Source organism: Megalobrama amblycephala, linkage group LG15, assembly GCF_018812025.1.
Source record: "Megalobrama amblycephala isolate DHTTF-2021 linkage group LG15, ASM1881202v1, whole genome shotgun sequence".
NCBI classification, from domain to species: domain Eukaryota; kingdom Metazoa; phylum Chordata; class Actinopteri; order Cypriniformes; family Xenocyprididae; genus Megalobrama; species Megalobrama amblycephala.
Window position 1 is genome coordinate 10118344 of NC_063058.1, and position 26353 is coordinate 10144696.

Genomic DNA, 26353 nt, shown 5'->3' on the forward strand with positions numbered 1-26353 from the left:
TACGATTTGCCTAAACCCTAGTGACGTTTATGTTTATGGACGGGGTTAGGGGTAGGTCATTCGTACGAATTCATACGATTTGTCTAAACCCCAGTGACGGGTATGTTTATGGACGGGGTTAGGGGTAGGTCATTCGTACGAATTCATACGATTTGCCTAAACCCCAGTGACGGGTAGGTTTAGGGGTGTAGTTAAGGGTAGGTCATTCGTACAAATTCATACGATTTGCCTAAACCCTAGTGACGTTTATGTTTATGGACGGGGTTAGGGGTAGGTCATTCGTACGAATTCATACGATTTATCTAAACCCCAGTGACGGGTATGTTTATGGACGGGGTTAGGGGTAGGTCATTCGTACGAATTCATACGATTTGCCTAAACCCCAGTGACAGGTAGGTTTTGGGGGCTTGGTTAGGGGTAGGTCATTCGTACGAATTCATACGATTTGCCTAAACCCCAGTGACAGGTAGGTTTTGGGGGCTTGGTTAGGGGTAGGTCATTCGTACGAATTCATACGATTTGCCTAAACCCCAGTGACGGGTATGTTTATGGACGGGGTTAGGGGTAGGTCATTCGTACGAATTCATACGATTTGCCTAAACCCCAGTGACAGGTAGGTTTTGGGGGCTTGGTTAGGGGTAGGTCATTCGTACGAATTCATACGATTTGCCTAAACCCCAGTGACGGGTATGTTTATGGACGGGGTTAGGGGTAGGTCATTCATACGAATTCATACGATTTGCCTAAACCCCAGTGACGGGTATGTTTATGGACGGGGTTAGGGGTAGGTCATTCATACGAATTCATACGATTTGCCTAAACCCCAGTGACATTTATGTTTATGGGCGGGGTTAGGGGTAGGTCATTCGTACGAATTCATACGATTTGCCTAAACCCCAGTGACAGGTAGGTTTTGGGGGCGTGGTTAGGGGTAGGTCATTCGTACGAATTCATACGATTTGCCTAAACCCCAGTGATGGGTAGGTTTAGGGGCGGGGTTAGAGGTAGGTCATTTGTACAAATCCATACGGATTTGGCAACTTGTAAAATGCGTACAATTTAGCAAAAAAACGTATGAATTCATACGAGTGAGGTCATACAAATTTGTACAAATTAGCCACTCCGTAAAATATCACACCCATATCACTGCTTAACCTGCTCCCATAAAACTTTAATATATTGCAGCATTTTGACCAAACAAGGTCTTCATCAGGCCTATCTGAACACCTGCCAAAGTATGAATGTGCGCAGTACTTCAAAGTACACATAGTTAACCATTTACTTGCCCCATGTTATTACAAACCAGTATGATTTATTTCAGTATGAGATATTTTGAAGAATGTTTCAACTTTTTTCTATACAATAAAATTCAATGGGGTCCAAAACAACACTGGTCTCCAATGACTTTTATTGTATGGACAAAATACACCGAGACGTTTTTCGAAATATCTTCTTTTGTGAAAGAAAGAAAAGGTTTAAGTTATATTAATAATTTAGCATACTGTTTGTGGTAATATTTATAACTTTTTGTTCCATTGGTTCACTACTTGATCTGGGTCCTGAAGCAAAACCAGTTGAAACCACTGTGGAAACATACGAGATCCATCAACTGCTAAGAAACATCCATCAGCCCCTGGGCTTCATCGTTGTACATTTGAAATCTACCACACTGTATTCAACTGCAGAGGAAGCTGATAGTTGACTAAAATAGGCCCCTGTGACATGCAGATGGATGCCTCTTGTTGTCGAATAACAAGGCCCCATTGTCCCGCTAATGTAACTCCATCGGTCTTTGATCCAATCCCATGTTGTGACGATCAGTGTGAAAATTCCCCGTCAAGAGCACGATCCACTACTTTGTCTTTTGTTATCGTGATAATCTGCCGCATTCAAATTCGACTTTGTTCTTTTGTCTCTTTGTCGGCTGAGCACAATGCAGGGTTAATTAGCAGCCGCCGCAGCTCTCCGCGTTCCTCCACTGTTAATCACACTTGAAGTGTCCTCTTCAGAGTCAGCGACTCTCATCAGCGCCTCACTGCAAACACGGCCAAGGTCCAGCTATTAACAAACAAACAACAAACAGAGCGTTGTTAATCCCATCTTTAGGTGACAGAAGAATCGCATCTGTTCATGGTCAGCATAGAAATATCATACAGTGTAACCAGGTGTGGATGAACAACTGATTTTAAGTCATTTTAAACAAACATTTTGAATGATTGCTTAATCTGGCATTTGAGAGACAAGTTTTACATTTTTATCGGTATGTGCATTCTCTGGGATTCGAACCCGTGACCTTGGCTTTGCTAGCGTGACGCTCTACCAGTTGAGCTAGATTAACAAAAACTGCTTGCCAGGTGAAAATATACTTAATTTAATGAATACTAATACCATTTAAAATGACTGAAATCAAGCTAACTTCATGAGGTTACACCAACAAAAGTATTTTTAGGGGTCAAACACACGTTTTCAATGCTAGAGTTACAATCATTCATTAATCATCAATCATTAAAAACCCATATTGATCATCGTTCTGAATATCTGGGTAAGTGTGTGTATTTAATATATGATTTTATATGATATGATTCCATATTTGTACTTGATATGGAGTGCAGAGGCAAAAGAGATTGGTTACAATTTGGGTTAAAACCATGACACTTATTTTTCACCCCCAAAACTGATTAATTTATTTAAAAATACATTAAAAATTCAATTAATGGAGTGACAATGACCATATTATATGGCAAAGTCAGTTCAGGTTGTAAAATGTCATTGTGGTGCGACTACCCAAAAACAAACTCAATTGATATTTGTATAATATACTATTTAACTTTGAAAAAATATGTTTAAAATATTTAAGTAATTATTAGAATGTATAGACTAACATATAATCAATTTAGATAATCAAGTAAAATATATGACTTGGTTACACCACATTTTATTTATTTATATCAGTCATTAAATTTAAATCTTTCTTGACAATGGTAGAAAAATATTCAAAACAATATGAAACCAGTATGAATACAAATAGTACACTTCTAAGAACTTGGCATATGTGTATTAAATTATATTTTTGCTTTTACTCTTATTTGTCATTGATCTATTTACACTTATTCTCTTGACAGACACTTTTATCTCTGGGAATCGAACCCATGACCTTCCTTATAACAGCCTGTCCTCATAGACCGGATCCGAAAGCTTTCCTCATGTCGCATTTTCTCTCAATATTACCCTTCTTCAGAGCAAGATCTCCACGTTCCCTGGTGGTCTAATTTATGTTAAGTCACCAACCTCCCCCATGGCTGTTTTGAAACGTCTGCGAATGGAGACTGTATTGGTGCAGACTAGCGCAGCGCAAGAGTCCCCCGTGAGATTACTCTCCACGGGAAAGAGCCACTCACCGAAACCATCTGCAAGTCCATGGGGCAGTTTGGGAAGAAAGACCAGACTTCTAAAGATCTCCACTCTCAACCCCGCTTCCCGTGCAAAGCGGGTAATTAATTCTGATTCTGAGGAAGTCAGCGGCTGTCCTTGGATCAGTGGCATGTGTAATACATGGAAACCGGTTCCTCTGGGAAAACTGCTTGTCCTGGAATGGACAATCGAGCTCTTCAATGTTTTGAAGCTGAAGGAAAAATCTAGGCTCCCTACAAGTTAAACGCAATTGGCAGCAATTGTATGGAAGCTTGTTTTGGCCATGGAATAAACAAATAAAAATGCGAAAAGCTTTTTATCTCACAATTCTTTTTTCTCAGAATTGCGAGTTTATATCTGACAGTCCTAATTTTATACCTCGGAATTCCAATTTTTTTAGTCATAATTAAAATGTATACCTTGCAATTCAGACTTTATAACTCACAATTTTTACAATTCTGACTTTTTTCTCGCAATTCCAAGTTGATATAAATTCAGAATCACAAGAAATAAACTCAGAATTGTGAGATATAAACTTGGAATTGCGAGAAATACAATCGGAATTGCAAGATATAAACTCAGAACCGTAAGATATAAATTCGAAATTGCGAGAAATAAACTCGGAATTGTGAGATATAAACACGGAACTGCGAGAAAGAATCTCAGAATTGTGAGATATAAATTCGAAATTACGAGAAATAGAACTGTGAGATATAAACTCAGAATTGTGAGATATAAACTCAGAATTGAGAGATATAAACTCGAAATTGCGAGAAATAAACTTGGAATTGTGAGATATAAAATCGGAATTGTGAGATATAAACACGGAATTGTGAGAAGTAAACTCAGAACTGTTAGATATAAACTCAAAATTGTGAGATATAAACTCTGAATTCTGAGAAATAAACTCAGAACTGTGAGATATAAACTCAGAATTGTGAGAAGTAAACTCAGAACTGTTAGATATAAACTCAAAATTGCAAGAAATAGAATTGTAAGATATAAACTCAGAATTGTGAGATATAAACTCGAAATTGCAAGAAATAATCTCGGATTTGCGAGAAATTCAATTGTGAGATATAAAACTCGGAATTGCGAGATATAAACTCGGAATTGCGAGAAATAAACTATAGATATAAATTCCCAATTATCTTTTTTGTTTTTTTGTAAAAAAAAAAACAAACTTGTAAAACGTCGGCCAATACTGAGCCGGCATTCTGACGTAAACACGGAAGCCTGCACTTCGTTCACTCCATCAACTGTGTATGAAAAACAGTTCAAATTGTTAAAGTTATTTTTGTTTTGTTTTTGCACACAAAAAGTATTCCCGTCACTTCATAACGTTAAGGTTGAACCATGTAGTCACATGAACTATTTTAAGGATGTCTTTAATACCCTTCTGGACCTCAAAAGGTGCAATGACATTGCTGCCAATGTGTGGTTCAGATCCCCTTGGATTTTATCAAAAATATCTTAATTTGTTTTCCGAAGATGAACGAAGGTCTTACGGGTTTGGAATGACAATGAGGATGTACTTAAAAACAGAAATTTCAATTTTTTGGGTGAACTAACCCTGTAAGGTTAAAGAAAATGGCTGGTAAGAGTAGTTATTGTAAGTATTTTTAAGACTGTGTTGGAAGTTCGAGTGCATATTAAAGTTAATGTGAACTTTGAGTTATTCTAATAACAGCCAGTAAAAATAACAATGAAAATAATAAAATAGCAGGTCTATGCACATATAAAACACATTTTGCATTGTTGAATTTTTTATATTCTCCTCATGACCATTAGCCTCCGGGTAATGTGTGTTAGTTACAGTATCTGTTTACACATGTAGATGCTAATGAACCTTTAATAAACAAGAAATAGCGCATTTCTGAAGTCAACGGCAATGATACGCTGCCAACACAATCCCAAAGTCACAAAGTTCTCCAAGGAGCGTTTTCCTTGCCCAATCGTAAGAAGAATGTAGGTCGTTTTAATTAATTTGCAAATGCGTAGAATGATGAAATATGATGAAATTAAGAAAAAGCGTACAGTTTTTAATAAACCATTAAAAGGAGAAATGCATTTCCGGAAGCAATTAACTTTGTGCGGACCTCATCCGTATTAATGCATGAATAATTTATCTGGAGTTTGTGGATATTCTTTTTGGCTTCTGTTTACAGTCTCTTTCCCAACTTGTGATACCGATCAGATCTTCAAAAGTCACACTTGCCACCCTTTTTCATGTAATTTACATAAGCACAAGTTTCTGCACATTCAGTTCAGAGCTTCACCTCAGGGCGAAGCATAACTCACGGCTCCTGTTTAGAATTGGATTGACTGGATTGACTGGATAACTGGCTCTCTGACCTTCTTCAAAGACCACTGCACTGACGCACAAGGTTGAATACCTCTGCTTGAGTTTTGGAAGTAATTGATCATGTATGTTGATCTAGCATTTCAACGTATAACTATGTAGAATGTTGATGGACCTACATCAACTGAATAACTTTTGTAACGTCTCTAATCTGTTAAGTATTTGAAGTATTTGAAGTATTGACCTTTTACCGCAGTTTTACTATAGTAACAATAAGTGTAGTAAGATCATAAGGTGTACTATGGTTATTTAGCAGCAATTTTGTAGATTCATTTATTTTGGCAATTAAAGATACAAGTCATATTAAATTACATGCCTGTCGAATAATAACAAAATCCATTTAAAAACAAAATAATACTACAAAAAATTCAGTGTTTTGGACACATGTATGAAAAAATATTACATGCATTTTCTTTATATTGTTTTCCATCCTATAATATTTTTATTTGTTTATTTGCATGTGTTATAATTAGTAATAATAATAATAATAAAAATTCCAAAAATATTTATGTACATAACAATATACAACCAGCATTTGTTTGTTAAAAAATATATTTTATAATCCTTATAATAAAACTAAATAATAAACAAAGAACTATATATATTATTATGATGATGATGTTTCATTATTATTATTAATAACAACAACAACAGCAATAATTAAAGATATGTATGGAAAAATTGTTATTTGTTCTGTAAATAAATAAAAACAAATAACAATTTTAGATTATTATTAATATTATTATAATTATTAACAACATCAACAATAATAATCTAAAATGTGTTATTTGTTTTTTATTTACGGAACAAATACATATTTTTCTAGAAATGTGACCTATAAGTATATACAAACATCTAAATATATATACATCTAGTATTATGATGATATATCATTATTATTATTATAATAATAATAATTATTATTATTATTATTATTATTAACAATAACAACAATAATTAAAAATATGTATGGAACTATTGTTATTTGTTCTGTAAATAAATGCAAACAAACAATAATTTTAGATTATTATTATTATTATTATTATTATTATTTTAATTATCAACAATAATAATCAAATTGTTATTTGTTTTTTTATTTATTTACAGAACAAATACATATTTTTACAGGAATGTGACCTATATCAATGTATATAAACATCTAAATATACATATACATCCAAATATATTCTCAAAAACATACAACCACATTCACATATACCAAATAAGAACACACAAATAGTGAACAAAGAACAAATCTACTTTCTTTTTATTACTATGACTAACTTTTAAAACAAATCCCATAGTCTGCTTTATTGAAGCCATTGTTTACCTTTGGCTAATCTGGACTTGCTACAAATGCCAACGTAAAACTATGGTTACGATGCAAGAACATGGCTACAGAGCGAGCCAAAACTTTCCACAGTTTCCAGTTGACATCTAGCCAAGTAAATATGGTACTGCTGCGCGTCCTGTCCATTAGCCAGCTAGCTCTATGTTCGGCCAGTGTAAATAACCATCTCAATAACAAACAGAGGAATGCAGGAGCCAGTGACTCAGTGTGGGTAAGCCTGTACCGGGCCACTTTAATGACGCCGTCAATGGGGCCTATGCAACACTCTGCTAATTTCTTTTCTTTGGCTTCATTAGGTGGCACTGCAGAGGACAAATAAATCACTGAAGCAAAGTGGAAGAGAAAGAGAGAGAGAGAGGGGTCTGTTGTTTTGTCGCCCCGGGTCACCAAAGTCAAACAAAGTCACCTCTCTTGGCCCCGCCGATGACTTCCGCAAACAAAGCCAATGGTTCTATTATGGGGCAAGTGGATGTCTGGACACAAAACAAGTAGCAGGTAAACCTGAAAGTTCACACTAGAAGTTTCACTCCGTTCTCTCCACATCCCCCTGCCCTTTAAAACTCATCGCAACCAGGACAGCGACCGCAGCGATCTGAAGAAGGGCTCTCGAGCAACACCATGTCCCCGCGAGGGGGGCCGCTCACTCTTTTGAGCTCTTCTCCAGCGGGGCTGTAAAGCGCTGGCCTCCGCAGGCCACAAATCAGCTCCTGAAAGCAGGCATGCATCTTCAAAGGGTGGGCTGCCCCTCTGTGATATACGGCCCCCGCCGAGAACAAGTTAGCCACGGCCAGTGTCTTTGCACCTGGGCCATTATCAGGCGACCAGGATCATCTCCTCTCACCACACATTCAAATGTACAAGTAGCAGATTAGGCTGACTCAATCTTCTTTCCTTCTGAAGGATAGGGCGAGGGAGAAAAAGAGAAAGAAAGAAACCTCCTCGGACTTCAAAAAGAGCTCTCCGCTTCTGTCCTTCTGAGAGAGTGAAAGGCCCGGGAGATGAGAACGGAGGGGGGCTTGTGTATTCAGAGAACTAATTCAGAACTGATTCCTCTAATACACTCCTGAAACACTTTTAATTGTGTTAGTTTGCATTCAAAAGGCGCGTTTGCAGCTTTTAATTGGCGAGCGCTTTGAAATAATTGAAATGTGTGACTTTGTGGGGGACAACTTAAACAGTTCTAATGTGCTTTGCTGGTAGGTGCGGGCCGTCCATTATTCCCTCATTCTGACACTGTGCCATTTTGAAGGGGTCTTGATCTGTTCTCTAAATAAAACAGCTATCAAGGTTTGGCACACCAGTCTGGAACAGTACACACTACATTATACCAAGTAATTACAGTTAGCAATTAGCTTTAAACAAAGCTCTCATTGTGGCAAAGTGTTAATGACCTTTGACCAAAACTATAACTGCAAACAAAACTTTGTTGACATTTTTTCTTAAAGGGGAAGTGTGTTATTTCTTTCAGATTTTCAAAAAAAAAACAAAAAAAATCTCCAATCCAAGCTTAATATAGAGAGAAAATAGGTTTAGGGACCCAAAAGGTTTAAATAATCTGACAAAAGCATTGCCACAACCAGTGGCATGAGTTTGGGGGCGGAACTACAGGGGAAACTTTAAAAATATCTGTTTGTTCAAACAATGGAAGACAGGGGGGAACCAGTTTGGTCATGAAATTATGTACTGCCCTATTAAACTCTAGTTTAACTATAGTTAAAGACCTTTGACCAAAATTATTATAGTAAATAACAGTGTTGACGTTTTTTTAAAGGGGAATCGTGTCATGTTAATATCTCATATATTAGCTTAATATACAGAGACGACTAAAAGTAAGACATTTATAGGTTTATTTCCCCCAAATAATCAAAATATTAAAAAATACTGTGCTGACAAAGCAGAAACCTGTTTGAAAACTGTCATATTTTGTGATGCTAATAGAAATGGCAAATTAGCTTTAAAGATATCATTGATGTAAAGTGTTAATGACCTTTGACCAAAAATATGGCAGTGAAAAACAGAGTTGAATGTTTGATTTTTTTTTTTAATGTTAAAATAGCATCTCCTATCAGAGATGACTAAGGCCTTGTCCACACTTTTTCTCTCCATTTTGGCCTTCCGTCCACACTGAGACTGCGTTTTTGTCAAGGAAAATGCACTCTAAAAAAATGGTTCTATAAAGTACTGAAAGTGGTTCTTTGGCTCGTAATCATAGAGGAACCACTTTAAGTGTAAGTAAGTAAGTAAACTTCATTTGTATAGCACCTTTCACAGATATAGATCACAAAGTGCTTCACAGAGTAAAACAAAACTAACAAAATAAAATTAAACAAATGACAAAAAAAAACACAAAACAATAAAACAAGCACCCCTACAACCCATTTAACCAAAAGCCTGTCTAAATAAAAATGTCTTCAGCTGCTTTTTAAAAGAATCTACAGAATTTTCCGCACGCAATGACAGGGGCAAGGCATTCCAGAATCTTAGGTGCAACTGCTTGAAAAGACCGGTCACCCCGAGTTTTAAAATGAACTTTGGGAACCATTAAAAGGTTTTGGCTTGAAGACCGAAGAGTACGGGAGGAAGAATAAGGGGTCAACAGGTCAGTAATGTACTGGGGGGCCTGTCCATGCAGAGCTCTAAAAGTCAAAATTAAAATTTTAAAATCAATTCTGAATTTGATGGGAAGCCAATGTAGTGAGGATAATACTGGTGAAATATGAGCCCTTATGCAGGTTCCTGTTAAAAGCCTGGCTGCAGCATTTTGCACCATTTGAAGACTACCCAGCGAGGATTTATTTAAATAAGTAAAAAATGAGTTACAGTAATCAAGACGAGAAGAAATAAAAGCATGCATCATCTCCAAGTCCGATTTAGAAATGTTTCTGAAATATTAAAAACAATTTTTGACCAGCTGTCTAGAATGACTGTCCAAAGACAGTTTGGTCAAACATAACACCAAGATTTCTGAGGCTCGTCTGAGCAGAAGAACCCAAGGAGCCAAGGTGCTGTTTAATTTGAGATAACTTATGGTCTGGGGCGAAGATTAAAGTTTCAGTCTTTTTAATATTCAATTGTAAATAATTAAATAACCAGTTCTTTATGCAGGACAGGCAGTCCAGTAAATCAGTTAACTTGTCAAACTCAGAATCTCTAAAAGAACAGTACAGCTGGATGTCATCAGCATAAAAGTGATAAGATACATTTTTAAAACCATGAATTATTTCACCAAAAGGGCGAATATATAATAAAAACAAAATGGGACCTAGAACTGAGCCCTGGGGTACTCCATATGTCAAGGGGGTCATCTCTGACAGAATATTATTAATTGACACACAAAATGTTCTGTTGCTCAGGTAGGAGGAAAACCAGAAGAGCTGTAAAGCACCAAATCTTTGGGCTTCAGTGGTTCTTCCGCGGTTCTTTGGGATGACTGAGGTGCTATATAGCACCGCTACCATATACAGAACCTGTTTAGCCCCTGTACGGTTCTTCACCGGTTCTTTGGGATGACTGAGGTGCTATATAGCACCGCTACCATATACAGAACCTGTTTAGCCCCTGTACGGTTCTTCACCGGTTCTTTGGGATGACTGAGGTGCTATATAGCACCGCTACCATATACAGAACCTGTTTAGCCCCTGTACGGTTCTTCAGCGGTTCTTTGGGATGACTGAGGTGCTATACAGCACCGCTACCATATACAGAACCTGTTTAGCCCCTGTACGGTTCTTCACCGGTTCTTTGGGTTGACTGAAGTGCTATACAGCACCGCTACTGTATACAGAATCTGTTAAGCCCCTGTATGGTTCTTCAGCGGTTCTTCAGTGGTTCTTTGGGGTGGTTAAGGTGCTATATAGCACCACTGCCGTACAAAGAACCTGGTAAGCCCTTTTAAAGGTTCTTTACGAGCCAAAGAACCACTGTTGGTGCTGTTTAGCACCATTTTTGTTGAAGAAATAAAATGCGATATGGCACCTCTTATGGGTTCTACATACCACCATTTGACAAAGGTGCTGTAGAGCACCTTTAAAGATATGGTGCTACATAGCACCAAATGTGGTTCTCCTATGATTACGAGCCGAGAACCACTTTTAGTGCTATATGACACTTTATTTTTAGAGTGTGGAGCTTTTTTGAAAAAGCTCTCCAAAGTGGATACATTTGAAATGCCGTTTTCGCGTTGTAGCGTGAATGGCGAAAACGGAGGTATTTGAAAACGATGCCGCATGTTTAGTCATGTGACGCATATTGTACCCATATAAATCTATAGTTATACCGGCATTGTTGTACCTGCTATTTACATTTACAGTATTGCTCAAGATAAAGGCTCCTAGGTGAATTTACTCACATCTGCTGTCCTGCGTGGCAAAATATGATGACAGTTGCGTTTTAAACACGATTTTGAGCGCGACCTGGATGCAACAGTGAATGATGCAATATTATACTAATAAAATGATCGTGCCAGAAAAATAGCGTGAGAACTTTATTATATCTGCTCTCTCTGCATCATCTCGTGAGCTTTTAGTATGTTGTACGCACAAGCAGTAAGGTGATTTAAGCATTTTCAGACGTTTTAGTGTGAATGAGCAACTTTTGGAAAACGCTAGTGTGGATGAGGAGAGTTTTTAAATGAAAACTCAGTTTTCAAATGTCTCCAGATTAATGTAGACGTAGCCTAAAAGTAAGACATTTATAGGTTTATTTCCCCAAAAAGTTTAAATAACTGTACAAAATATCAAAATATTGCAATGTCAAACAGAACTGGACTTTTGGGATGGAACTGTGGAACTATCTGTTTTCCGAACAATGGTAGACGGTGAGAAACCTGTTCGAAAACATCATGTCTGGTGATGCTAATGATCCATAATTTGCATACAGCTCCTTTAAACAAAGCCCTCAATATGGTAAAGTGTTAATGATCTTAGACCAACACAAACTAATATAAAAACTGCACATTTTCCCTCGTAATTACTCTTGGAGACAGCAGGTGTTACAAAGTGCAAGAGTTGCGTTTGTAAAATTCATCTTTGTGTCTTAGGAAAGTCAATTTTTTTTTCCCCTCTCACCTCGGCAGTAGATCAAGATTTGTTTGAAATTCAACCTCGCCTCATGTCTTGCGTTGCAAAGCCGAGCTGTGCTCACATTGGCACAGAGCTGTGAGCTGTCAATCTTCTCTCACCTCTTTTCTGCCTTCTTCTTTTAAATACTTTTATTTGTCATGGCAAGGTCTGCTGAGTGTGACAAGGTGTTGTAAATCTGTCTTATACCGGGTTACTCATCCATGTTACAGCCTTATAATGGATCCGGGTTGACGGGAGTAGAGTGAGAGGAATATTTTGGTGGATTTCACAAAAGATGGCGGCGTAGGCTATGTCGCTGCATTATTATTTGATTCGTGCACTTTTTTTTATTTTTGAGCATATTTATGGGCATTATATCCCATTCACGTCAGTTTATCAAGCAGTCTGCTGTTGCACGTTTAGTTTGTGTTTCAAAGCAAATCCCTGAAAACGCTCTACTCCTCCACGAATTGCGAGTCATTCTCTCTTGAATCATTTTAATCCTCAGGGGGCTCAAACTCTGGCTGTCATTTCATCGGCCAGTGCCAGAGCTTGGGCTCAGAATAAAACCAGCGTAGCGTGAATATCATTCTGTGGCCGCATGAGCTGCCTTGGTGAGCAGTGGGTTTGAAGAGCGAGGCGTCACGGCCCTCCCTCCGAATGCCTGCCGTCTACTCAGCAACCCTACAGTGAAAGGACCACCCACTTAGGCTTGAGAGGGGATTTCAATCCTGCGTGCGTGTTCTGGGCTTTAGCCCCTTTTTGGACACTGTTTGCTGTTCGTCCGATTGTGCTCGAGGCCTTCTTCGCTCCTCAACGTCCTGTGGTTAAGCTGCCTTTTTTAAAATATTCGGTCAAAGGATGAAATGGGATGAGCGTTCATGTTGAGAGATGTCCGAATCAGATGAATTGGAGATAAGATGAAGTCAAGATGCGTGTTGACTTTACGAATTTGCTTAGAAGAAAATCCTGTTGTGATAATGTGATATAGCTAAATTGGTTTTAGTCAAGTCACTTTTATTTAATATAGCTCTTTATATAATACAAACGGTTCCAAAGTCAGCTTTATAGGGATAAACAGGAAAATAATTAACAAAACTTATTGTAGTGAAGTATTAATGAGATTTGACTAGTGTTATCGTCATTACAGAATATTAAAATGAAAACTACTGTAAATGAAAACATTTTATATAATATGTACTGTGCAGGGCAGATTACTTTCAAATTGTAGTCCATTACTGATTACAAATTACATTACTAAAATTGTAGTTAGTAACAATCTAGATTCTTATTTTAGGTATTCTGATTACTTTTGGATTACTTTTAGATTACTTCTGGCCTAAATCGTTTATCACCTAGATTTGAATGGGATTATTGTGTACCATATAACAAAGAGAAAGAAAATATTTTCCATTCTTTGTTATCAACAACATGAAATGCACTAAGCATTACATTATCCCAGTGTTTCCCAAACTGGAATTAATGAAAGAACTGCAGGGGGATTGTGAGTTGATGAAAAGCTAATGATTGATTAAATCATAAAAATGTAAAATTAAAATGAATAAATGAATTAAAAATAAAAAAATATATTAATTAAATACTAATAAATAAATAAATTAAAAAAATATGAATAATTTTCTGTAATATAGAAAAATTACGAGTACAACATTTTTGGAATCCGATTATGTAATCCACATTACATGTAATCAGTTACTACTACTACAGTTACTAAATTATATGTATATATCACTTCCGGAACTGATGAAAATTCAGTTCGAAAATTTTTTGCAATTCTGGAAGTAACAGAAAACTCTTTCCCATGACCAAAAAATTGCTTTCTAATCTACTTTGCAACTGCAATTCAAACACTTTTCATTGTTTATGTACTTTTTCCAGCATGGCTCTTTTGCTCAGCACTGCCCGCCAATTCTGTGAGGTCTTGTATGTTTGGATTCCCAACTTCAGCGCTCCACCCTAACACATTTGTCCCCAACTCCCCGTCTTCATTTACAACCTGTTTTTATCAGCGCGCCTCACAAAGCACAACAAAACAGGGGGAGGGGAGTGGCTCTTCCCCGTCGGGGCCCGACATCAACGGCAACATTGTCCGTGAAGCCCTTCGGTATCTCCATCCCCTAGTGCAATATACAAATAATCATTTCCATATGCAGCGGAAAGGGTCACGGCATTAGCAGAGGGAGGAATGCTTTCGGAGGGAAATATTGTTCAGCAATGACACAGAAGTAATTTGGGTCTCGCTGAGTGATTCCATCAGGGCCTTTTGTCGCCTCAAAATGTTTGACCCAGGGGTCTGTGTCACCCCTGTTAATGGCCGCCAGAGTCCTGTGACAGTCGGAGAAAGTAAAACATCTCGCAACTAATAGCGGGCCTCTAGAGGCTCAGGCATAAATATTTAAGCGCTCTTGGCTTGTCCCGAATACTAGGGGGTCTCCATGCCTTGTTTGCACATAATGCGAGTTGGAGAGTGAATATGAATGCGATAAACAATCGAAAACTGTACGCTTATCAAGCGGCCCGTCTTGTAATCAACACGAGATTGGTGAACGCCATTATATGGGAATACAAACATGCTTTTAATCCACTTATGTCTTTGGTCCAGAACTCAGGCTAAAGATCTAAGTCTAAACTAAAACAGATTAGCAATGTGATCTCATTTGCGCAGTGTTGCTAAGATTACATCCATCCTTTCCTCATTGAACACCAAATTCTGGAGACTCTCATAAGACTCCATTTCTCAAAGTAAACTTAATTAAATATAGGAGCCGTTGAGGTGGTTTGACGTGCCATGAATGATCGTCCCCACGAACAAAGCTGTTACACAAGCCGTCGAATTATCTCTGTCAAACTTTGGCGTAATCTGACCTGATCCTCTTAAAAATATTTAAATGAAGGCATTTGCACATCAATGGGAGCCATGGCAACCTTGTGTATATTCTTCTTTGGGGCGCCTCTTTAACATACGGCTTTAGAAAAGCACATCTCTTCCGTCATGTTTACAAACAACAAAACAAACAATTCCCAAAAGAAAGAGCTGGAGTATTTTAAAACATCATGATGGATGGAAAGAAAAATGCAGATGACTGAAAAGGAGGGAGCTAAGCCGGAGGAAAAAAGGATCCAGCTAAGTTTAACTTCCTCTCGGAGTTCGGTCTGTTTGATATTATCCTTCAAAGACCGCCGTCTTTTCCCTGATAATTTCAGAGAGTGTTTTGGAATATATTTCAGGCATATCCGAAGTATGAAGTAAGCTGGGGACGTTCAAACTCAGGCTGAAAGAGAGCAAATCTCCCTCTTGTGGTCGAACGTGGAGTCTGCAGCCAATGATTGGCCATGCAAACTCAAGCTTTTTTCTTTCAAATCTGACCCCTACCTTCTTCTCCAAATAAAAATATAGCTAAAAAAATAAGAAAGTCAAAGAAATACACCCCACGCACCAGCCTGTTTGCATCAACCACCATAAATATGGAGATGTTTGTGAAAATAATAGCACTTCCCCATGTACTTCATTTCCATACTGGGAAAACTGTTATGTATTAATATAGCTAGTGGCCTAATTGGGTTCTGGGAGAGCGGATTAATTAATTTGTGGCTAATAGGCACAAACATGAAAAAACAAACTTCTTTACTTTTTCACTCAGATAGAGCATAGCATTTTTAAGCAACTAAAGTAAATTATGCAGATTGTGTTGATTATGCCGACAAGAGAGAGTTCTGTGGGAGGCATCTTAAAAGACTTACTTTCCTGGCACCAAACCAATTGAACATTTCCATAATTAAATCATGTTTTCTTAAATTACGTTCTATTTGGCTTGAGTCCCTGTGATGTATTTATTCAGTTCATAGTGAATCTTTTCGCTTTTACGCCCTGCAAAAGTTGGGATATTTTGGGGTTAAGTCCGCAACCGCTTGCATTTACGCCTACAGAAATGCTATATACGCATATAGGTTGCTTAGTAAGACAGTTCCCTTTGGTACATCCTGTTTCTATACTTCCAGCACAGGTTTGACAGGCCTCGGGATGATCTGCGAACAAAAATAGAGCCAGGGCGACGCCCATCAGCACAAAATATGCCTAATCAGCAAAATCCCAATTAGCAAAATGGCGATTCAATGTCACCTTGCCATTTTCAGCAGAACATTTTTATTGAAGAAAGATTTAAATACCTACACAAGCTTCGTCAAGAGGGGGTTTTTTTATAACTAGAGGCGAGTAAAGTGTGTCAGACCCAAAAGTCGCAATCGGGGGCGTTTTTTACTTATTTGGTTGCAAAAGCAGCCCAAGCATTTTACAGATAAACCTATTAAATATTAATACCAACTAATGACAGTCGATGTGCATAAAGTTGCATTTCCAGCCCCTCTAAACCCTCCATGGTCTCCATCCAGCCTTTCTTTGCGCAGTAAATCAGCACGTCTCTTCACATGTGATAATTCTCCAAAGTTAAACAGCCATAAAAGCCTAAGGAACTCTGACCTTCACCATCTAACTAAGCAAGGAAAGCCAATGATGTGTACCGGTCCGTAGTCACGCTGCTTGCGTTATGATAAACTACGGGCCCGCGGTTGCTAAAAAATAACAGTATGTCTTCGTTGACATATATAGGACCGGCAATTCAAAGCGATCCCAATTTATTTAGCACTAAAATATTTTATTGTTGGCTATAAAGCATATGGCAGAGGGGAGAGGGGAAGGACGAGGATGTCTTGACAGCAGGGCTCCTCCGGCTGCATTGTTCACCTCCGAGGAGAAACTGTCTAAACTTATAAAGGCCTCTCAGAGTGTCAGTCAGGCTGATGGTTGTTGCAGGAGTTCTGCTTTTCTTTTGAAGGCAAGGATTAGACTATACAATTTTGTGATCAAAATTATTCCTATTTTGCAATGAACAAAACTGTGACACAAATAACATATAATGCAGTACTACTCAGCCTGTGTACATTGTTTTTGTTATACACAACACCATATTTTAACACATAATTTATCATCATTTCTTTGAAGCATGTACAGTGTGTTTTATTTAAAGGTTCTGAATGAACTATCAATTAACAATATTTTTATAATATATAAAATTACATATTATAAAAATATTAATACTTTATATTATAACAATGCTATATATATTGTTATATTATGTTGTAATAAATAAAATATATATATATATATATATATATATATATATATATATATATATATATATATAGTATATTTTATATATTACAACATATAACAATATATATAGCATTGTTATAATATAAAGTATTAAAATTATTATATTTAATAACAATAAATACAATAATATTTTTATTTAATAAAAATGAAATTATATATAAATAAGTTTACATTTTATAATATTATCACTGGTTAATGTATATTATTATTAGTATTATTATATATTTAATATAATAATAATATTAATAATTTATTAATAAGAATAAATAAATAAACAAACAATTATTATGAATTAATAAATGCTGTAAATTATGCATATTTAAAGCACTGTTATATATATATATTATTATATGTATTGTGTAATAATAAAATTAATTATATTACAACAATCAAATATGTAAATAGAATAAGTATATATTAATAAGGTTATATTTAATAATTAATCGTATCCAAAATAAAAGTTTGTGTTTACATAATGTGTGTGTGCTGTGTATAATTATGTATGTATAAATACACACACATGCATGTATATATTTAAGAAAAAATTGTTATATTTATATATAAAATATTTATATTTATATATAATATAAATATATAAATATATGTACAGTTTATACATGCAAATATTTCTAAATATATACATATATGTGTGTGTATTTAAATACACAAAATAAGTATACACAGCACACACACATATATTATGTAAACACAAACTTTTATTTTGGATGCGATTAATCGTTTGCCCAGCATTAATTAAAATATAATATTTCATAATCTTGGTTAATGTTCAGTCAATTAATCAGTCAATCTTAGCATAAATATAAATTTGTGTACAAAAAAAGTAGTTAAAAAAATAAATAGGTTTAGCATGCACAATGATGAGCACATTGCTAATCAGCATTGTATTATGGCTGCGTTCATGCATATTACTTTCATTGAGTGCAAATGTAAACACAATCCACTAAATAGTCAGTTATACTGATCACACTGAGTCCCAGTGCCGAGCCTCTCTATTATAGTGCATGGTCATTAACAATCCCATAATGCATGCAGACTGAGAGGAAATAAGCCCTGACTGCATCCTCTGCCATCTCTGCCCTTCACAGCTGTCATGGCAAGATCATAAACAGCATTTATAACAATCTGGCTTTGGGGGTGAGAGTGAAACGACTCCCCCTCACCTTACAGTACAGCTTCCATTCAGACTACAGAAGTCACAGGCTTTATCAAGCTACTGGCTTATGAGTTTTTTTTTTTTTTTTCTTTAATAAAGCACTGAATCATGCATTTCTGCGTAACTTAAGAAGTCACACAAATGCAGTCAATTTTATTAATTAATTCCTGTATTATTTATTGTCAGTGCTGTTACTCATTTCGTATGACTGCTTGACCTGAATGTATTTTCCAAACGCACTGAGTACATTGTCAGTTTCATTTGATTGATTAATTAATTAATCATGGAAATGACCAGAATGCTTTTAGAAGGGATGCTCAGCACATTCCCACATTTATTTGCGAGCTTTTACATAACGCAAACAGCACCAGGCTGAAACAACGCATCCCCTCCTAACAAGAATTTAAGAATTTAAACTCACCGGAGAGAGAATATCTTCTAGGTACATCGTTAATCATAATTAAGCGAAGTGTGACAGCAGCTTAGAGGCCCTTTTACTGAACCACCCCCTCTCATCCTAAAGGAATACTGTCTCATATCTACATTCACATGGATCAGGTGGAAAAAAAACATAAGGTGCATATTACGTTGAGTTTTAGCACTATTATGCCATTTGGCCTTGTATTAAGGCAGATCATCAAGGGTTTTGACCTCTTGTAGTGGAGAGCCCAAAGGCTTCTGGGATGCCGGTCCCTCTAAGTTATCTGTCTGCCTTGCAGATCTATTACTGTTCTTTGCACAGGGCTAAATACCATTTAATTTAGCCATGCTCCCATATTCATCTTCATCTGGTGATTTATGGACTTTGTATGACTCCAGCTAGGAGCAGGAAATCCTTTTTTAGCCTGTTTTTATCAACGTATTTAGCAATAACAAGTATTATTACAGCTGCAAGCAGCATTGAAAGGGCCCTCACACCCGGGGCCACCACCACCCAGTGGCCTTAGGAAAACAGTGGGTGATATGCCCAAATAGTGGGCGACATGCATTCAAGCAGGAAAATATAGGAGAAATATGACAAAGTCATTTCGATGTGTCACACTTCCTGCTGCCAGCAGGTGGCCCTTTGACTATAACTGAATATTGGCATGTAGATGCCTTCAGGCCATAACTATTATCAAACATGTGAAGTTTGGGGCAGATCAGACATTGTATGCCTGAGTTACAACAACTTCCTGTTTCAATTGCACACATTAGCACTTAGCCAAATGTTGCATGATTTAACGTGTTTCTAGCATGTTTGGTATGTCGTGGCATATTTAAATGTGTTTTTGGGAGTGAATTACAGTGTAAAGCATGCCATTTCCTGTTGCCAGCAGGTGGCGCCATGACTGTAACTGAATATTGGCATGTAGATGTCTTCAGGCAAAACATGAAGTTTGGGGAAAGTTGGACATTGTAACAGCTTCCCGGTTAATGGCAAAATATCCCTTTGTCAGGCCACCACGGACAGGCCCTTCAACAGAAACTCAAGATCTTTGCTATTTAAAGTCGCAATTTAACACCTATTAGACTGACCAAATATGATGTTGATCTGATTAAAGTTCTAGGAGGAGTTCGTTAAAGTACAACGTCTAGAAATAGCAAAAACTGCAAAAAATTTGCAGAGAAAATTCAAAATATCTCACTTCCTGTTGGGTTTTCCAGTTTTGCACCCAGGGACTTTTAGGTATTGGGCTGTTACATGTGTCTACCAAATGTCATATTCGTACATGAAACGTAGAGCGAAGGGTGCGTGAATTTGTGTAGGTGGTGCTATCGAGCCATTTTGCCTCACCTAATTCTGAAACCAATATCAGACGAAAAAAATGTCACTACTTCTGACGTGTGTGCAAACTTTCATGAGTTTTCAAGCATGTTTCGAGGGGCCAGTTGGTCTCTTAGCCTGACTAGCTGAGAAGAGTCCAAAACAAAGTCCAGCCTAGCCCAGCTTAGAGACCAGCTAAAACCAGCATACAGAATTGGTGGGCTTATGATTTTTTTTGTTAGCAGGTTAGGCTCAGGTCTCAGGATTGCATATTTATGTGCATTTCCCTTAGTGTGTTAGGATTCACAATCATATTTACAAGAGGACTGGAAGATTTGTTTACGTGGGGTTATGTTTAACCTGTATTCCAGGCTGAGGAGGAAGATGAATTAGTCAGTGTACCATTACCCCATCATGTGGTCCCTCTGGGGAGTTCCCTCCTCCTTCTCATCTTCCTACCACTGATAGACATGGTAAACAACACATGGATAAACAACCCGAATGATATGTCTTTAAATCCTATTAATCTTCTTTTGTCACAGTTCCCACTTGCTTCAAAAAGTGCTATCAATGCTGTACAGTTTAGGTGCTGTTTTTGTGGGTAAATGGACATGAAAAAGATCATTTTCTGTATCAAACTGTTTAAAATATATGAAGTGATTAATTTAAGGAAAATGTTCCTGTGGCGACATTGTGTATGTTGTGTTAGAAGTGAGACCCACTGTCTTTGACTTTGAAAACTCCTGCTTTAAACCAAACAGCTTTAAAATATTAAACATGAAAAACATTGTCAGTGTTACTTTTAAATGAGAATTACACTTCAATTTCTACTATAAAACAGCTCTCAAGTGTTTGTTTTCACTTGTGGATGGAAATGAAGTTTCCCATTTCAAAGAATGTGGAGTCTCAGAGCCACACCCACCTATTACATCATCAACACTGACCAATGGTAGTTTGATGGTGTTTACCAGCCAAAGTGTACTGTTCCAGAAAGTTTGCTTTGGCAAACTGTTTCGAACTCCTGAAATGAACACAAAACGAACTTCGTTTTGGCTCGATTTTGTTCGAAATGCAGTCACACCAGTTTGTTCTTCGATTTTGCTTGAAGTATATCGGGGCCTATAGCAAGCAAAGGGTTACATCGAGGTCAACTCCAAAGTGAAGATGCCCCCAATGCATGTTTTTTTTCCCTCTCTTGCTTTCTTTTCTTCTGCCAAATGAGTGTTCTCCATCCTTGGAAAGGGGGACTTGTTAATTGCCCTGTGATGCCATAGTGCCGTGAAGCTCTATGACAAAATGAGTGTACCATCTGTAGCAGCTGCTAACTGCAGGCGAATGCCCTGGGAGTCTGGCTGCATGCTGCACTGACAAACCCTGCAAACTCTGAAATGTGTGGGGTGCAGCAGGTCCAGCAGTCCCACAGGTTAAATTATTCAGCCCTTTAAACTTGGAGCAGGCTGCACAAGACACCCGGAGGTAAAAAAGCCTCTCAGAGTCTCAGTCAAAACACTTGAAAGAGTTACATGTGTTCCAATTAGATGTTTGCCAACCTACAAAGCAGATGACTCCCTTCATTTGTTGCTCTGACCTGTCAACTCTGGGCAGGTGTTTGACTGAGTGTACTTATTTACCTAAACAGTATGACTGTTAGATATTTAGTGGCCAGACTATTTCAATCTGTCATACTCATTATTATATTTGTGCAACAACTCTTTTCTTTTGAGACAGCAAGAAAACGCTTAGTGAGAGCCTATAGCAACATCCTAACTAACAATGTCCTAAAAACCATCAGCATCCTTGCAACTACCCAAAACACATTAATACCCTCCTAGCAATGCACTAGCAACCATCAACACTCTAGAAACTCCTAGCAATGTCCTAGAATCCACCCAAAACACATTAACACTCTCCTAGCAACCCTAACAGAAACCAAAACATTAGCAACCCCCATCAATGCCCTAGCAACACTAGCAAACTCCTAGCAATGCCCTAGCAACCACAAACAGCCTATCAATCCCCAGCAATGCCTTATTAACCACCAACACACTAGCACCCCCAGCAACCTCTAAAAACACACTAGCAACTCCCTAGGAATGCCTTATCAACCACCAACACACTAGCACCCCCTATCAACGCTCTAGCAACCACTATCACACTATCAATCCCCTAGCAATGCTCTAGCAACCACCAACACCCTAGTAACACCCTAGCAATGCCCTATCAAACACCAACACACTAGCACCCCCTAGCAATTCCATGTCAACCACCAACACACTAACACCCCGTAGAAACCTCTAAGAACACACTAGCAAACTCCTAGCAATGCCCTAGCAACCAATAACACCCTAGCAACACCCTATCAACCACCAACACAGAAGCACCCCTAGCAATGCCCTAGCAACCTCTCAGAAAACACTTGCAAACTCCTAGCAATGCCCTAGCAACCTCTCAGAAAACACTTGCAAACTCCTAGCAATGGAAAAAACACATTAACACTCCTGTAGCAATGCCCTATCAACCATCAACACACTAGCACCCCTAGCAACGCTCTAGCAACCACCAACAGCCTATCAATCCCCCAGCAATGCCCTATAAACCACTAACACACTAGCACCCCAGCAACCTCTAAGAACACACTAGCAAACTCCTAGCAATGCCCTAGCAACCACTAACACCCTAGCAACACCCTATCATCCACCAACGCACTAGCACCCCTAGCAACCTCTCAGAAAACACTTGCAAACTTCTAGCAATCCCCTAGCAACTAACCAAAAACACATTAACACCCCTGTAGCAATGCCCTATCAACCATCAACACACTAGCACCCCCTAGCAATGCCCTAGCAACCACCAACAGCCTATCAATCCCCCAGCAATGCCTTATCAACCACCAACACACTAGCACCCCTTTGCAACTGCATAACAACACCTTAGAAACCACCCTTGCATTATGGAGGCTAGTTTTGCACTGACATTTTACTCACATTTTCTTAGGTATTAATATTATGCAAAAACATCTGGATAGATTTCTATAGACGAATACCTTAGCATTTCTGTTAAATAGACAATCACAGTCTGACATACTACTTAAACATTTTTAAATTTTGAGAGTATAAGTTGACAGAAAGTGAAGGAGAAAATAAGATCCATGAGGATGTGAAAAGGATCTGGAAGGAAAGTCCCAAATGGCCGACAGCCGGATTCTGTTTGATTTCATAAATAATTTGAGTCATCAGGGACACACATTGTTTTAGGCTTAAACATGTTGTTTACTGATGCCACATGTTTGAGGGACAGACACCGCTGTTGGTACACAATAAGAGCCCTTCAGGATTTGGAGAGAATGAGAATCTCACCCTAGGCTCCAATGCTTGGCAAAGATATAAAAGACTTCTGGGAGTGCTGGCTGCGTGTGTGTCTATGCAGTGATTATATGTTTGTGTCTAAAATGGTGTTAGTCCAGAATACCTAGAGGTGCTTTTGGTCCCAGTTGAATGATCTGCATCGCCTCAGAGCGCCATCTTAGATGCATTAATGAGACACGCCTCATCAAATGATGTGGGAAATTAATCAATTCTTCAAATATGTCTCTGTCCCTGCTCACCCACACCTGTTCACCCTCTACATTGCTGCCTGGGACATTCAATTATTTAAGCACTTGGTTAAAATAAAATAAATAAATAGCTTGTTTTGATTTTTAAATCAGTGATGCATAGCTCATTTTAAGAAAAAAAAAATCATTTACATTTTTTTAATTTAACTTTATTCTTAAAATTATGACACTGAGTTTGACAATTTTGATGGATTTTGACTAATCGCAAAATAACGGCAAAAAAAAAAGTTTAAAAATTGGACTTTTTGCACATTTTCTTGCATACCCCGCCTAGTGGACAGAATATGTACAGCAGAACAATTTTAATGTAACATTTAACAGGCTAATTTATTTGATGTGCGGCTATATAAAACCATACACATCATCATCACCTCACATATAACTCTCTATGTGATCGTTTTATTCTGAAATGTTTGATCAGAAATACATCTCCACATCAGAATCTGAGAGTCAGTGGAGAAAAAAAGATGAAAGAATATACTGTCTTTGCCAATGGCCAAAATCCCACTCCTGCTCTCTCAGTAGACTGAGGAACTATAGGAAAACAATAAACGTAATTCCATTTCCACCCGTATCCTTTGAGGCATTTGGCATAAAAAGAAAAAAGGAGATTTCATTTGGAAGTGCTAGTTTGAGTCAAGCATCAGCCTGCCGTCTCTTTGCATGTCTCATGTGAACTGATGCCGGTTTGGCGTGTTGTTCAGGAAAAGAAAGTGATGTGAAAGTGATGCGAAACAGCAGGAAGCACACAGCCTTCTTCTCAAAGCACACAGCGTTCTTCTCAAAGCATTTCAGTCAGCGTCATTGCCCAATCACGAAAAATCATTGCATTAAGTTTACAATATTTTTTTTTTTTTTACATATTTGATATACCTAGCATAGAAGCCCATTTCCACTACATAAGAAAAAAATCATGCTTTGGTAAAACATAATTAGGACATAAAAGCCCGGTTTCACAGACAGAGTTTAGCTTAAGCCAGGATTAGGCCTTAGTTAAATTAGGACATTTAAGTAGGTTTTTAAAATGTCTTAGAAAAAAAACAGTGAGGCCTGCATAGACAGCAATGGTAGTTCCTCTCTCAAGATCCAGAAAGGTACTAAAAACATATTTTAATCAGTTCATGTGACTACAGTGGTTCAACCTTAATATTATAAAGTGATGAGAATATTTTTTGTGCACAGAAATCCCGAAATAATGACTTTTTAACGATCTCTAGTGATGGCCGATTTCAAAACACTGCTTCTGCGCTTTACGAATCTTTTGTGTCGAATCAGTGATTCGGATCATGTATCAAACCTCCAAACTGCTGAAATCACATGACTTTGGCGCTCTGAACCACTGATTCGATTCGTGAAGCTCTGAAGCTTAATGAAGCAGTGTTTTGAAATCAGCCATCACTAGATAGTTAAAAGTCATTATTTAGTTTTTTTGGCGCACAAAAAGTATTCTCGTCGCTTTATAATATTAAGGTAGAACCACTGAACTCACATGAACTGATTTAAATATGTTTTTAGTACCTTTATGGATCTTGAGAGAGGAAGTACCATTGCTGTCTGCAGGCCTCACTGAGCCATTGGATTTTATCAAAAATATCTTAATTTGTGTTCCGAAGATGAACGAAGGTCTTACAGGTGTGGAACGACATGAGGGTGAGAAATATATGACATTATTTTCATTTTTGGGTGAACTGACCCTTAAAGATATTTCAGTGCAAGTTGCTTTCAGTTAAAACAGCTCAAACATGCATTTTAGTCTGTGACTAGACTTAAGTCTGTGAAACTGGGCATATAAGTAATAATAGTTATCATGAGGTAGATAGTCAAAATTATGAAACACTAAGTCATAATTATGAGATTAAAAAAAAATGTCTAAATTGAAATAAAGTAGAAATTATGATAAAAAGTCAAAACTGTGACAAAATTCAAAATTATGTAATAAAAATTGACAATTTATTTAAATGTTTTAAAACTAAGAAACATTACAAAGAAAAAAGAAGAAAAATAATTATTAAAAAATAATATACTGTGTATAAGCATAAACATGTATTTTAAAGGGGTTCAAAGCAGTAAAAAGAAAAAACATACCATAGGAGCATTAGAAGAGACTGGGAATCAGTCAAACAATGGAGTTTGGGTCAAACATATGCTAGATAGAGCTGCCATATTTTAATATAAAAATACTGTTTATGCTTATGTCAAGCGAGTTTACTGTGTGAGTAAACCTCACTCCTCTGATCTCAAGAGATGCTCTAGCAACTGACACTAGGGGTTGCAGACTTTAGCCTCCTTGTTAGTGTCCAACTCCCACGCTGGAGACCCAGGTTCGAGGCCAGCGCAGAGCGGGGTGAGTAGGACCTGGGTGAGCGGTTACATTGGTGCCGTGACCCAGGTGGGAGTGAGGTTTAGGGGGGTGAGTGCAACGGAGGCCAGCTAGTAGTCGCTGTGTG

General features: G+C 37.6%; 1 long non-coding RNA gene across 1 annotated transcript in view; it reads right to left on the reverse strand.

Moving 5' to 3' along the window:
• Positions 1–935: 935 nt before the first annotated feature.
• LOC125247363 overlaps positions 936–26353 on the reverse strand; it is a 63337-nt gene continuing 37919 nt past the window's right edge. The window contains exon 3 of the long non-coding RNA XR_007180067.1: positions 936–2058. This is a non-coding gene — a long non-coding RNA (uncharacterized LOC125247363). The remainder of the gene's footprint in view (positions 2059–26353) is intronic.